Raw genomic sequence first — 15,575 nt, forward strand, 5'->3', positions numbered from 1 at the left:
AGTTTGATGTTGACACAGCTTATCTACATGCAGACCTAGACGAAGAGATCTACGTGAGAAGTCCTCCAGGATTCCGACAGCAAGAAGGGGATACCTCGTTCCTAAACAAAAGTCTCTATGGTCTGAAACAATCTGGTTTAATGTGGTACTTATGTCTTACTGACAAACTAAATTCAATGGGCTTTATTAAGTCCGAAACTGATGAGTGCGTGTTCACAAAAAGATCTAACAATGCATATGAGATAGTTCTTGTTTATGTTGATGATATTGTTTATATTGGTCCAAATAAGCAAATGAGTGAAATTTTTGCCAAAGCTTTGCAGAGATACTTCACATTGAAATCATTAGGTCATATTAGCACTTATTTAGGTGTTCAGATTGAAAAGACACAGAAGGGGTTTAGTCTTTCACAAGAAGATAAAATTGAACAAATTTTGCATCATTGCAACATGAAGGATGCTAACACAACGAAGACACCCATGCAAACAGATTTTCACAACTTGACACAAGAAGAAAGTCCTGAGTTCGAGGATCAAACACTTTATCGTTCAGTCATTGGGTCACTATTGTACATTAGTAGTTGGACCAGACCCGACATTGCACTTAGTGTTAATCTCTTATCACGACACGTAGGTAAGGCAAAACAGTTTCACTGGACATGTATTAAGAAATTATTGAGATACCTAAAATACACAAAACACATGAAGTTATTGTTAGAACCAACACATACTGATTATGCAGAATTATGTTGTTATGCAGATTCTGATTGGGCAAGTGATAAGAAATCACGTAAAAGTACTTCAGGTTATATGATGTTCTTAAATGGATGTCCTGTTTATTGGCAAGTACGTAAACAGAATTTTGTTTCTTGTTCATCTACTGAAGCTGAATATGCTTGTGTTTCAGATGCATGTAATTCTCTAACTTGGTTTGATGCTTTAGTCACAGATATCTGGACACACCCGATCCGACCGATCACCGTGATGGAAGACAATGAATCGGTGGTTTATATTTCTGAATCGCATTTCACAGGTTCTAGGTCCAGACACATTGACATTCGTTATCAAAACATAAAGCATTTAGTGAAAAAAGGTTTTGTCAAAATGCAATATGTATCTACACATGATCAAATTGCTGATATGCTCAACAAACCACTTCCAGCAGCTCAACACGAGTATCTGCGTGAGAAGATGTGCCTTATTTGATGATGAACTGATATTAGCTCAACTGGCAAAGAAGGGGAATGTCACTGCGTTATTTTATTTGCCAGCTGAATTCATTATTTCAGGACTGTCAGACTCTCCGTAGCTTTGCCAACTTCTTATCAGTAAGCTACGTGTTTCCGTATCCACCCACATTCCTTCACTTGCTCTTCACACTCTTTCCTTTGTTCTCTTTCCAGCAAGGTCCGGCTGAAAGATAGCCGGCCCGAATTACTTTCAAAAATGTAACAATTAACTTTTCTTAGTTAGTGAGGTGTTTTATTTTCTTTATAACAAATAAATGAGTTTTATTAGAAACCTTCCTCGCGTTTCTTTTCGGAATATTGCAACAAGGATAAGCCTCGATTCATCTCCTCTCCTCTAAACCAGGGTAATTAGTCCCAGAGCCAAACATGGGATTAATAAATGCCCTGACATCACCAGTGTAACTGAGTCCATCCACCTTGCTGCTGGTCATCCTTTTCTTCTCTTTCCTTTCAATTTTCCCAGCATTAGAGCTTTCTCCAGAAAGATAGGTTTTCATATAATGTGTCTGAAATATGATAACTTGAGCCTTATTTGGCTAGATATTGAAACAATAAAGAAAATGCAAGGCTGAACATGTGATTGTGCTATTGCCATGTATGTTGTAGTTCTATGAAGGGATGTTATTGAGGAATAGCATCCACATTATTGCAAAAAATATTTTTAGGCAGCCTTCCTCAACTTCTGGGTAGTCAGATGTATGGTTGGCTGGGAATTTCTGGACACTTAGCCATAGATATGAAGGATCGTGGGCTGCAGAAAATTGATATATGGAAGTTCTTTACAAATTAGCTAATCAGCCAGCTTTCCCAAGAAATACCCCAGAGGTAACCAATTGTAGTTGCAGAAAAAAAAATTGTCCATGTTATAAAAATAAATATAGGAACTAAACAGAGAAATATTTTTAATTAGCACTATTTTATTTTTAATGGATAGCACTGAGATAATTCTCATTGCAAAAATGCAAAATAACATTTATGCATATTTTCTTCCAATTAGCATTATCTTCTAAGCTTTCTGCAAATTTCTTATTAAAAAGGACTGCTGCTATTTATTCCATCAATGAGCACAGTTACCTTCAACAGGGTGATAAATTGTAAACAGTAAAAAAAATATATTGCAATTTTAACTTTTTAACATTTCTGCAGTTTAACTTCTTTCTTTATGAAACTGCAGTGCTTTGCATGTGCATTTTAATAATTGATAGTGTCTAGGGAAAGAAATTACGATATTGTATTTCAACCTTGGTAAATTCAAATTAAGATGAATAATGCAATCCTGGGCACCATAAAATTTTGTAAATCAGCAACACTTCGTAGAATTTGGTAGACAAATTTTCAGTAGGTTTCATAGATCTTGACTGATTTAAAAAGTCTGTATCTTGTAGCAGAAAACCTTTTTGAAAAATCAATGCACTATTTACAGAAAATGAACTAGTGTAAGTCTAGAGGCTTACATCATCTAGTTTTCTGATGAAATGAGCATAAGTATTGACTGAATGTCTGCTAGCCCTGTGCAAATCATTCAATGAGATGCTCTCGTGAGTGAAGAACTCCACATGATCTGTGTCTCAAAGCAACAATATAGCCACCATTCTTCACAAGCTTGGACATCAGTTTCTGGACCTTCCCAATATCTTTTGGGAATGTATTATTTGCCAGAAGACACATCCACTAGGATAGCCAGAAAAGCATAACATCTTAATGGTTTTCAGGAACAGATCCAGATGAACACTCTTCAGAGGGAAACTCTGAATAATTTGCCGAGGCCTAATACTAATTAATACATATTTAATACGTTTCTATATTTCCAATAAATCACACAAAGAAAGTACCTATTAGCTTTGGAATACTGCTGAACAACTGTTTTATCGTTTCTCTGGACAATAAGATCATAGAATGTGTAAGAACATGTTACCTGTGCATTTATCTCACATCAAAAAGAATCTGAATTACTACAATTATTTTTACAAAAACTGGTCTGCCTCCATTACCATATTGTTGCTGAATATTTAGTGGGAAAATCCAATATTTCTTTAGGATTAATACAGTATATTTTCAATTTAATAATCAAAAGGCCACATTTAATTTTGCAACAGATGATTCTGTTTGCCAATTCTACCTGTTTGCCATATAGATGATAAGCATTTTCTTTCACAAAAATCAATATAATGCAGGTATGTCATCCAAATGTGTCTGTAAAACACTTAGCTGCAAATATTCAAATCCATTAGCTAAGCTATACATTAAAAGGAAAGACTGTTACCTATAGAAACACTAAACACTGGATTGTAATCTGTAGGAAAGGAAATTCTTGGCTTTGGAACACTATTAATTGAAAGCCAACCAAATATCAGGGATGGAAAAATCACATTTTAAAAATGGTTCCCTCCCTCCTCAATGCAATTTTTTAGTTGTTTTTTCTAGCAATTGTTTTGCTTTGATTTTTCCTAGGGATTTCCCTGCTTGGTTGCAACAGCATCCCCTTGCTTTCCACCACATTCACTGAAGTTCACATAACAAGGCAATCAATGTATAATGCAATAAGTTTGATTTTACTTCTGCTTTGAGATACAGATCTTGCGCCAGATCTGATTTGGGCTAAGAGTGTGTGATTCATACCATGGTCATCCAGCTGGCTTCCTTGCTTAAGAGATGAGAAGAACCTTGGTTTCCCAATCCTTGTTCATACCTAAACTAAGGTGACCAGACGTCCCGCTTTTGGCGGGACAGTCCCGCTTTTGAGCAATTTGTCCCGCGTCCCGCGGCGTTTCAAAAAAGTCCCGATTTTTCTTGAGCCCCAGCTGATGGCTAGAAGAAAAAAAAACTGTTTAAACTCTTGCCCGGGGCTTCAAAGGGCCACCCTACAGGCAATCAGTGTAAAGCAGGTTTTTTTTCCCCTAGCTAAGCTTCAGAAACGAAACCGAAACCAGAGTCTTTGGTGCAGCGTGACAAAATGAGGCAGAGAGAGATTTATTTTTATTTTTCCTCCCCAAAAAAGGTAGGTGAAAAACTGCAAACAATGGGAAATTTAGGAGGAGAGTTCAAGATTTTAAAACACAAAGGAAAAAAAGCTGTATTTAACTAGGGAATTGTAATAATTGAGATACTATTAATTGTATATTGTGTTGAAAGCAGAAATGGTTAAGTTGTGGTTCGGAGGAATATATGGGAGAAATTATTTGGTTTATTATTATTGGTAAATATAATTAATTGATTTGTAAGAAATTGGATTGCATGGAAATAATTGGAATATTCATGTTCATATTGATTAATATACAAAAAAGATAGTTTTATAACTAATTGATTTATATTAAAATGTTGAATTTGTATTAAACAACTGTATTACATAATTACATAATTAACCAATGTGAGGATGGATATAAAAATAGATGACAATGGGAAGGGGTATAATATAGAATAGAAGGGAAAAATTGAATTTGATTAAGATTAGAGATGAGGATGAAGGGTAATATTGGTTTTTTTAAAAAATAGATGAGGAATAAATATGGCAAAAAGGAAATATAGAAATTGTAAATTTAATTGAAATGACTAAACGCTGTTTAAATTTGTGAACCAGCCAAATATTCTGTTCAAAGAAAATACATTGTATGTTTGTATGTGTGTTTCTAATTATTGCTATTTATTCATATTTGTTCTCTTTTATTCTTTAAAGTTTAACAATTCATTCTTTATCTTAATATCTTTATATTTGCTTGGGGTTGGCTTTCTTCCCTTTCATCTTTTTTATTGTACAGCAATCTTTCTCCTCAAACCTACCACCTCTCTCTTTTCTTTCCTTCTTACTTTCTCTTCCCCCCACCCTCTTTTTCTCCTCCCTACTTCCTCTTTCTTTCTCCTTCTCCTCCTCTCTTCCTCCCTCTCTTACCCTCACTCCTACTCTAATTTCCATTCCTTCATCCCTCTCTATTGCTGTAATCCTTTAATGCATATGGACTACTCAGAGGGCTGAAAAAGTTATTTTTGACTGGTCCTCACACTTTTGACCAGTCCTCGAACTTACGACTGTCCTCACATTTTACATTTTTGCCCTATCTTGTCACCTTGTTGAAGAGAAGCAGTTGTGAAATGAGTGACATGGTTGTTAAGAATGCTGCACGGGCATAAATGTGAGGATGGTCATAAGTGTGAGGACCAGCCAAAAGTGTGAGGACCTGTCAGAAATGACTTTTCAGCCCTCTGAGTAGTCCCTATACACATAGCCATGGCCACCCGGTCACATGACCAGGTAGCCACGCCCACCCAGTCACATGGCCTCCAAGCCACGCCCACAATGGTGTCCTTCTTACCAATGTTAAAATCTGTTCACCTTACCCTATAGACATAGCCATGGCCACCCGGTCACATGACCAGCTAGCCACGCCCACCCAGTCACATGACCAGCTAGCCACGCCCACAAAATAAGCCACGCCCACAATGTCCCTCTTTACCAATGTTAAAATCTGATCACCTTAACCTAAACCTACCAGGATTGTGGTTAGTTTTTTTTTTTTTAAAGTACATGCATCAAAAGCTGCATTCAAATACAAATGGATACTGCTTTTTCTCTATCACTAGACAGAAAACAAAGTACTGAATATCCTGGTCTTCTCTTTATCACAATTTTACTCTAGAAATTCAGTTAAAAGGCTCCTTTAAACCAATAAAATTGGTTTACATGTTTTTAGAATATTTTTCCACCAAACAGGAAAGACTGTTGACTGTCCAGTTCAAAAAGCCTCAGATAATAGCTTTTCTTGCATCAGCTAATCAATACATGTAGAAATGTCTAGTTTACATACTTACTAGACTAGCTGGGCACTACTAATTGGTTGGGTTAAGTTTCTCTCCTATTTAAAAAATTGGGATTATTATTGATTGTTGCCTTTACTCTTGTAATTTTACTCTTGTAACTTTAGGTAACTGCAAGGACTGATCAAATATAAGTTAATTAGGTGGTGTAATCAAATTCCCAGTAAACACTTTTCCTAGTTTTGTGTTATGAGATCAATGTAATAATTGTGAGACATTTTTTTCATGACAAAGAATTTGAAATAAACTATTCTAAAACAAAGAAATGTTTCTGTTTATAAACTGTCATGCAATCTTGTATCAGAGACATTCAAATAGAACAGAGCAGGGTATTCAAGTACTTGCAAGTCTATTTTCAATATTTCACTTTGTGGAGATATCAATTTTGTGATCTCTAAATTTATGCCCAAATGAGTTGAAATGCCATGATGAGTTTTGGAAGATGTAACAGTAATTGTTTCAGCTGCTGCCAGGCTGTGCAGAGCAAAGTTGCGGAGTTTCCTGTTGTAGGCACAAGGCTTGAGGGCTCTGGAAGCAAATCAATCCAATTCTTTTTCTTTTTAACATATTTTGTATCTTTTACTGGGTGCATAATACATTTGTCCATTTGGAGCTTTGTTTACCTTTGTTAATGTTCACATGAAAAAACTATTATTTAAAATATCAGATAAAATTAGTTTTCGCGGGTGATCCCGATTCAATCTTCTTTCTGAAAGATTATCTATTAAAATAGATACAGCCAAAGATTTAACTTATTGTCAATTGAATCTCCAATCACCCTTGCCTTGAAAAGCTTTATGAAGGTTAGCAGAGTCCTTGATTTTAATCTACAGAGAGGTAGAATTAAGGCCAAAAATCATTGCAATAGAGATCTCTTTTCCAAGCTTCTCTCAGGATAGATAAATTACTTCCCTGTAGCAAGGCTTGATATCTTAACCTCTAGGGGTCTGGAGGGAAGATAAAATTGTGCCCCATTTTCAGAAAGTTTATGTTCATGCCTATCATAGCAACTGCTCATATATTGCAGCTCTATACTTTTTATGATTGCTGGAGCTCCAAGCCACTATCATCCTTCTTAGCATTTAGGTCAGTCTAAAGAAAAGGTAGTATACTTTCTATTAGACAATTGGTTTACTACTATTCCCATGAAAGTAGCTAAATTCCATTCTATTGCATTTTCCCCCAGAAAACACAGGGTTTTAACTCAGCTTTTAGTTGTTAGTTGTGAAGTCGTGTCTGACCCATCGCGACCCCATAGACAACATTCCTCCAGGCCTTCCTGTCCTCAACCATCCTCTGGAGTCCATTTAAGCTCACATTGACTGCTTCAGTGACTCCATCCAGCCACCTCATTCTCTATCGTCCCCTTCTTCTTTTGCCCTCAATCTTTCCCAGCATTAGGCTCTGCTCCAAAGAGTCCTTCCTTCTCATTAAGTGGCCAAAGTATTTCAGTTTTATCTTCAGCTTTAGGATCTCTATATTATTTTGTTTCCCTGTATGTTTTAAATAAATCTTTGTTAACTGTATCCCTTGATATTTGATTCTCCCCCTCTGTCTCTTTTGTTGGTGGGAAGGGATGCCTTTCTATAGCTCCACAAAGTAATTTGTGATAGCGGTAAAGGAAGGGAGGACAGGGAAAAATGAGCAATGACAAATCTGAACAAATGATATGTTTTAATTGGTAATATTAATATAGAAATGGCAGATAAAGAGGGAATAGTAGAGTTTTAAGGGACCTTTGAGGTCTTCTAGTCCAACCCTTTGCTCAAGCAGGAAACCCTATACTAGGAGGGTCAAACTCAATTTCATTGAGGGCTGCATCAGGGTTGTGTTTGACCTTGGGGGTGGAGTGGGTGTGGCCAGGGTGGGTGTGGCCAGCTCAACGTCACTTATGTTGGGGGTGCCTGTGGCAGCCAGAGCACCCTGCCAGCAAAAATGGGCTCCTGAACTCCGTTTTTGGCTGCGACGGCCTCCTGCAACCCTCTGCCAGCAGAAATGGAGCTGGGGAAGTCTGCATGCAGCCCTCGCATGTTCCATTTTCAGCTGCGATGGCCTCCTGCAACCCTCTGAGAGCGAAAATGGAGCTCAGGAGGGAAGGCCTTGGGCCGGTCCTTCACTGTTTCCAGGGCAGCCCCTGGGCCTTGAGTTTGACACCCTTGCCCTGTACCATTTCAGACAAATGGTTGTCCAATCTTTCTTAAAAACCTTCAATACTTCTTTAAAAAGTGTTGGAGCACCCACAATTTCTGGAGACAAGTTGTTCCATTGATTAATTTTTCCAACTGTCAGGAAATTTCTCCTTAGTTCTAGGTTGGTTCCCAGCTTGATTAGTTTCCATCATTACTTCTTGTCCTGCCTTCAGGGACTTTGGAGAATAGATTGACCCCAGTGATGAAATCCAAATATTTTTACTACTGGTTCTGTGGGCGTGGCTTGGTGGGCATGGCAGGGGAAGGATACTGCAAAATCTCCATTCCCACCTCACTCTGGGGCCAGCCAAAAGTGGTATTTGCCGGTTCTCCGAACTGTTCAAAATTTCTGCTACCGGTTCTCCAGAACCTGTCAGAACCTGCTGGATTTCACCCCTGGTTGATCCCCTTTTTATAACAGCCCCTTAGTTATTGGAATATTGCTATCATATCAGCCATAGTCCTTCTTTTCATTAACCTAGACATATCCAATTCCTGCAACTGTTCTTTGTATGTTTTAGCCTTCAGTCTCCTAATCATCTTCTTTGTTCTGAGGAAATAGAAGCTAAATGAAGGGTCAATATCTTCAGAAAAAAAGTAGCAATGGGACCAGGGAAAGAAGCTACTTTGGGGGATATTCCAGGAAGTAGTTAAGAGCCATATAAAAGAACTATGTTTGAGTGTTGTCTTCAGTATCAGAGTGAATAATAGTGAACAGTGTGAAAGCATAAGGTTATTCTCCTGAAGTATTTTCCTGCTGGGTTTCACCCTTGGGCTCTAACAAAGGGAGAAGGCCTGCTTGATTCACTGAACAATTTCTTTCCTGATAAATTGGCCACCTTCTCTTTATCCATGTTGGTTGAGATGCCAACAGTCCTTTGCATAGCCCAAATTGCTCTCTCCCTTTGTTAATCATCAGTTGTGGAAATCTACTCAGATTAAATGCTGCAGGTTTATAGAACTGCTGCAGGTCTGTAGAACCGCTGTAATAAAAACATTGGCCAGGGAATCATCCTGTGCATTGTATTGAGATAGGGGCTTATATTATTTGTGCTAATGTTAATGAAAAAGAAACCAATAAGGCAGAACAAGGCTGAGCACTCTGATAATCCTGCTAGATTGAGGAGAAAATATTCACTTTATAAGGTGTATCTATCTTAAACATGACTGCAATGAAAGAAAATGAAACTCTATTTTCAACACTTACTAAAAAGAGAAGTACAATTACATATGTATTATCATTTCTGTTGCCTTTTTGTCAATGATGTTTGAGACTTTTTTTTTTTTTTGCATTAAGCTTTGCAAGGCAGAAATGCAAAAATAAATAATTCCCAATTAAATTGTTTTCAGATACTTGGTATTGTGGCCCTCCATGTTCTATGGCAGGTGATAGCCGCAGGAGTATAAACATATTAGTTTATGCATATAACCCAAATAAATAATCAATGCTTGTCACTAGCAATTGTTTTAGGCTTTCTAAAAGATGCCACTATAATCAAGTATTATTATATATTTTCATTAAGAATTCCGGAATAAAGTCCTTCTAGCATGAATGAGAAAGGAAATTAGGATTCCCAGTTCAATACATTGCATTATTTCTTAATTTGGCTGGTTTGTGATTTGTCTTGATATTTGCACATTTTTACATGGATGGATAATCTTCTACAAAATCTAACAAAATGCACATAAGCTATTTTGTATGGGCAAAGATCTCAGAGCAAGGCAGCTTTTTCTAGAATCTAGATGAATATATTCATTTGATTCAAAAGAAAGGAGAAAAAAGTTGATATAATCTAGCCGATTGCTGTAATGAACATTGTGTGCATTGTTTGGAATATAAGATCCTTCCCCACCAAAATCTACAAAACTATTTGTTTCCTCATACAACAGTGATTTCGTCTACATATATTGGTTACTTGATTCCATAGTTGGGGGAGAGAAAGGAACTCCACTCTCTCAATAATAGTTCTTTCCTCCTTGTTTCATTTTTTTTTCTTCCTAGTGATCAATTGGCTGTACAAGGCAGACTATCAAAATTTGATCCTACAAAAGGATTTTTTTAGAAGAAGCAGTAAGGCTGGTAGAGTTCTGCAATATTAGGGTTTGAAGAATGAGAAGCATTCATTCAGATTGGGAAAGAACTAACAAATCCTTACCATGGTTTTCTGTTTATTTGAGGGGGTTGACTTTGTCTCACACTGAATTCAGATGGTTAGGATGGACCTGTATGGCTAAGAAGCAATGAAAATTCAAGAAAATGGCCAGTGTAGATATCACTAAGGGTCTAGAAAAACACACCATGGTCAACTCACCTGTCATAGCCCTTTTGGAGCCTGAATCTGTGGGGGAAGATGAGCTGGAACAGGAACCGACAGAGATCAAGGGGGCAGCTCTGTTGGCTTTGGAGGAAACTGGGGAAGGGCAGAGCCAGTCAGACTCATAAAAGAGTCAGGCTTGGTTTTGCCGCTTGAGTGTATGAACTTCCTTTTAGATATTCTTACACACTTTTTTTGGGGTGGGGGTGTCTGTGAAACAGTGTTGATTCCTGGTGACTGCCTGCGTAAGTTCCTGCAGTTTTGTTGGAAACAGTTTCCATTATCTCCTTCCTATTCAATCCTAGGGCTGAGAGAGAGTACCTGGTCCAAGGCCATCCAGCTGGTTGCAGCACCTGAATTCATAATTTTCAGATTTTTAGCCTAGTGCTTACCTAGTGCCTACCACACCAAACTGGCTTTTTCTTATGTGACAAAAGTGCTCCAAATGCTTTGCTATGTTTTTGTGTAAGTCTGTATTTTCATTAAGAATATGAAGATATGTGTAGCTTTGAACATGCAAAAGCATGCACAAATAGATAAACTAAAGGGGAGGAAATTCAAAGGGAAAGATCTAAAAATGTAAAAAGGAAAGTTCATGCTATAATTAAGTTTTTTAATGTCTCTTTTCTTGTATTGTAACTATTCATAATTTATAGTAAGATAATAAGTAAATAAACACTGTTAAGCCTGAATTTGACTGGGGTGTGGGATTGTTTGTATCACTGGGTATTCTGACATGAATTCAGTTTGACATAGTTTGAAGCTGGAGGAGGATAGAGCCTTCAGTCAATACATCATCCCTAGTCAATGAATCAACCACATTCCAATGACTGTTTGACCTCAGGGGGAGGAAAGAAGTCACCAAGCAACCAGTTCCTATCTTGGTTGGACAATGTGACAGTTTGTTTAGGAAACTGAAACTTATATTGGGGTGAAAAGCCTGGGAACTTCAATACTGGCTTTTCACCAGTAACACCAAGCTGATGTATCTAAATGAATTTGTTCTTTGAGGAAAAGCAATTCCTCAAAGTTCGATTTGTAATGGGTGCATTACTTGGAGCCTGACAAAGACACTGGACTGGAGATTAAACTTGCTACCATTATTCTTGAATTCTCTTTATTACATATTTTCTTTCATGTCCAACAACTAATGGAGAACTACTTAGTTGGTTGCCTTTGAAAATAATTATCCAATAATAGGTAACTACATGTACCAAAAAGCTATTTAATTTTTTTATTTTGTACTGTCCAGAAATCCTGAAAAAATAAACTAAACTAGTGTTTAATCCCTCTATGTTTTTTATCCTTTATCATTTTTCAATGGTGAGAGGAAAATACATGAACGTAATGACTGACTATAGACGTTTGACAAGAGTAATAGATATCTTAGCAGAGACAATGTTTTCAGGACACTAATAGGATTCACTTCTGATCATTGCCATAATGATTACAGAATGAACAACTGTTACTCACTGATTTCTGCAGGCAAACAGTCCTTGAAAGTGACAATGTGATTTTTTTTTCCAATTATACATAAAACAAATTCCGTTGAAACCAATGGAAGCTATTTTCAATCTTTATGTGGTTGGAAAAGTTGAAAAGTTAATAAATTATATATTTTCATCCTACAAACTTGGAAAGAAATGGATGGAAAGTACAAGATTATCTGAATCTTGTGGGCTATATTTGGTTTATGGGTCAAATGTTTTTATGCTTTCAGAGTTCTCATTTGCTAATTCAATTAATTTGCTAAATTGACTTTTTTATTTAATTTTTTAAAAAAATCCTAGTATAATAGACATGCTTTAAAAAGTAAAACTGGGATGTTATATCAATGTTTATTATGCATTTCAGAAGTTCCCCTGGCTAATTTACTTAGTTCTCCTGATTTAGTAGAATATTTGTTGAAAAACAATTAAATAATATTTCCCCAGGCTCTGTAAAGAAAAATGTAGAATAACACTGTAATTTTCCAATGACTGAGCATGATCTACACTGAAATGAAAAGAGCTGAATTTTTAAAGAGTAATTTGTCCTGCATGAGCAGGGGGTTGGACTAGATGACCTCCAAGGTCCCTTCCAATTCTGTTACTGTTAAAAGTCCTTATTTCTGTAAAGAGTAACTAATATAATTCATTTTGCATAAATTACTAGCTTATACCCATATTCAAGCATTTATTTGAAATTAAGTTTCACCATGTACTTTTTTACAAGCTATAGATTCAGAAAGCAAAAATGAAATTTGGACCTCTACAAGAGCAAGAACCATGGTCTATGGACCTTCAATTGTCCTAGGTACCTATCCAGTGTCATAGAGTTCTCCAAATGAATGGACATTCAGCAATACAATTAGCAAGGCCATATTGGTATGTTTATATTGAATTTAAAGCCTTTGGGATACCTTGGAAATTCTCTGTACTCTTCTTTTTTTATTTATAGTCTGCACATAAGTATGCTCTCCACCTTAGAATAGCTCTGTTGATCAAAATGTGCTTTGATGTGGGGGTAATATTTTCCACTTTATAATTTCTTATTTCCTACTCATGACTTTATCAAAGATCCTGTAACCCCCAATATAGAAACAAAGATCACTTTTTTCAAAGAAAAGTATATATGTTTGCAGTAATTCTTACCATATACAGTATAGGTAGTTCTTGTTTAGTGACCACAAGTAGGACCAGCAACTCAATTGTTAAGCAAAGTGGTCAATGTGAAATTTCAATTGTGCTTTTGATCTTGTGCTTCAACTTTCTTTTGTAATATATAGGCCTGCAAAGGTTATAAACTTTGGTTTCAAAGCTACATTTTCATCATTGTCCTAATTGTAAACTGCTACTGTACAAGGCAGTCACTAAATGAGGACCACATTTTTTTAAAATACATAAAGACAATTCAGACCTATTAATGACAAGTGTGTGGTTGTATTTCAGTGACTTGCATTCCAGATTCATACAGTGAAGTAGCATGATGCAATGAAAGATTTATCTCTTCCATCTGTCCAAATAAAGTAGCTTTCTACACTGAAGTAATGCCATATGTGTATCAGTGAAAATATTTTTTATACATTTTTATGTTTATGGCATAAGTCATCATCAGTTTTGCTAGCCTAACCAATTGTACTACACTCTGATGCTTTCTATTGGCCAGTGAAGTAACTCTGACTTATGCTATTCATTTCTCATTTACAACTGGAAATATCGGTAGAGCAAAAGGAATCCAATTCACCACAAACAGAAGCTGTGTCTGCCTTTTCTGTGTCTACCATATTTAATTGCATTCTAGGCAACACCTTCCCTCCATCTGGACATTGTGCATTGTGGGGGAAAGCACTATCTCTCTTCCCATCCATGGTAGCTATCCTGTATGTCCATTTTATCCTGGGCTGCCTAGCAGGTAGCCTGGAAATACTTAGTTTTAAAAATTAAAGGTAGACAGTACCTAAAACTGCACTGTCTGGTCTCTATTCCTTTTTACTCACAATTGTAAATACATAGTGATCCATGCCAGTTTAGAATCACAATATTATCTTCTATTTAACTTGCTTTTGGGGGGGGGATTGTCAGGGCGTTGATTAATCCCATGTTTGGCTCTGGGACAAATCACCCTGGTTAATTAGAGGATGGATCGTGGCTCCTCCTTGTTGCAATATTCTGAAAAGAAACGCAAAGAAAAGTTTCTAATAAAACTCATTTATTTGTTATAAAGAAAATAAAACACCTCACTAACTAAGAAAAGTAATTGCTACATTTTTGAAATAGCTTTTTGCCGGCTATCTCTCAACCGGACCTTGCTGCAAAGAGAACAAAGGAAAGGGTGTGTGAAGCAAGTGAAAGAATGCGGACATGCGTAGTAAAATACTGATAAGGAACTTGGCAAACTGCAGTAAGTCTATTAGTCCAAAAATAATGAAGCTCAGCTGGGAAATAAAAAAACGCAGTGACATTCCCCTTCTTTGCCAGTTGAGCGAATATCAGTACATCATCAAATAAGGCACATCTTCTTACGCAGATACTCATGTCAAGCTGCTGGAAGTGGTTTGTTGAGCATATCAGCAATTTGATCATGTGTAGATACATATTGCATTTTAACAAAACCTTTTTTCACTAAATGCTTTATGTTTTGATAACGAATGTCAATGTGTCTGGACCTAGAACCTGTAAAATGAGATTCAGAAATATAAACCACCGATTCATTGTCTTCCATCACGGTGATCGGTCGGATCAGGTGTGTCCAGATATCTGTGACTAAAGCATCAAACCAAGTTAGAGAATTACATGCATCTGAAACACAAGCATATTCAGCTTCAGTAGATGAACAAGAAACAAAATTCTGTTTACGTACTTGCCAATAAACAGGACATCCATTTAAGAACATCATATAACCTGAAGTACTTTTACGTGATTTCTTATCACTTGCCCAATCAGAATCTGCATAACAACATAATTCTGCATAATCAGTATGTGTTGGTTCTAACAATAACTTCAAATGTTTAGTGTATTTTAGGTATCTCAATAATTTCTTAATACATGTCCAATGAAACTGTTTTGCCTTACCTACGTGTCGAGATAAGAGATTAACACTAAGTGCAATGTCGGGTCTGGTCCAACTACTAATGTATAACAGTGACCCAATGACTGAACGATAAAGTGTTTGATCCTCGAACTCAGGACTTGCTTCTTGTGTCAAGTTATGAAAATCTGTTTGCATGGGTGTGTTTGTTGTGTTAGCATCCTTCATGTTGCAATGATGCAAAATTTGTTCAATTTTATCTTCTTATGAAAGACTAAACCCCTTCTGTGTTTTTTCAATCTGAACACCTAAATAAGTGCTAATGTGACCTAATGATTTCAGTGTGAAGTATCTCTGTAAAGCTTTGGCAAAAATTTCACTCATTTGCTTATTTGGACCAATATAAACAATATCATCAACATAAACAATGCATCTCATATGCATTGTTAGATCTTTTTGTGAACACGCACTCATCAGTTTCGGACTTAATAAAGCCCATTGAAT

General features: G+C 36.6%; 1 long non-coding RNA gene across 2 annotated transcripts in view; it reads left to right on the forward strand.

The window, feature by feature from the left end:
* Positions 1 to 13,073, forward strand: part of LOC117655697 (uncharacterized) — a 90,597-nt gene extending 77,524 nt beyond the window's left edge. Inside the window, exon 4 of one of the 2 annotated variants that reach the window (XR_004588767.2) lies at positions 12,777 to 13,073. This is a non-coding gene — a long non-coding RNA (uncharacterized LOC117655697). The remainder of the gene's footprint in view (positions 1 to 12,776) is intronic. The other variant, XR_004588768.2, reaches the window with a different exon arrangement.
* Positions 13,074 to 15,575: the final 2,502 nt, after the last annotated feature.

The sequence above is a fragment of the Pantherophis guttatus genome, chromosome 7, assembly GCF_059756535.1.
Source record: "Pantherophis guttatus breed Tessera chromosome 7, ASM5975653v1, whole genome shotgun sequence".
Classification (NCBI taxonomy): Eukaryota; Metazoa; Chordata; class Lepidosauria; order Squamata; family Colubridae; genus Pantherophis; species Pantherophis guttatus.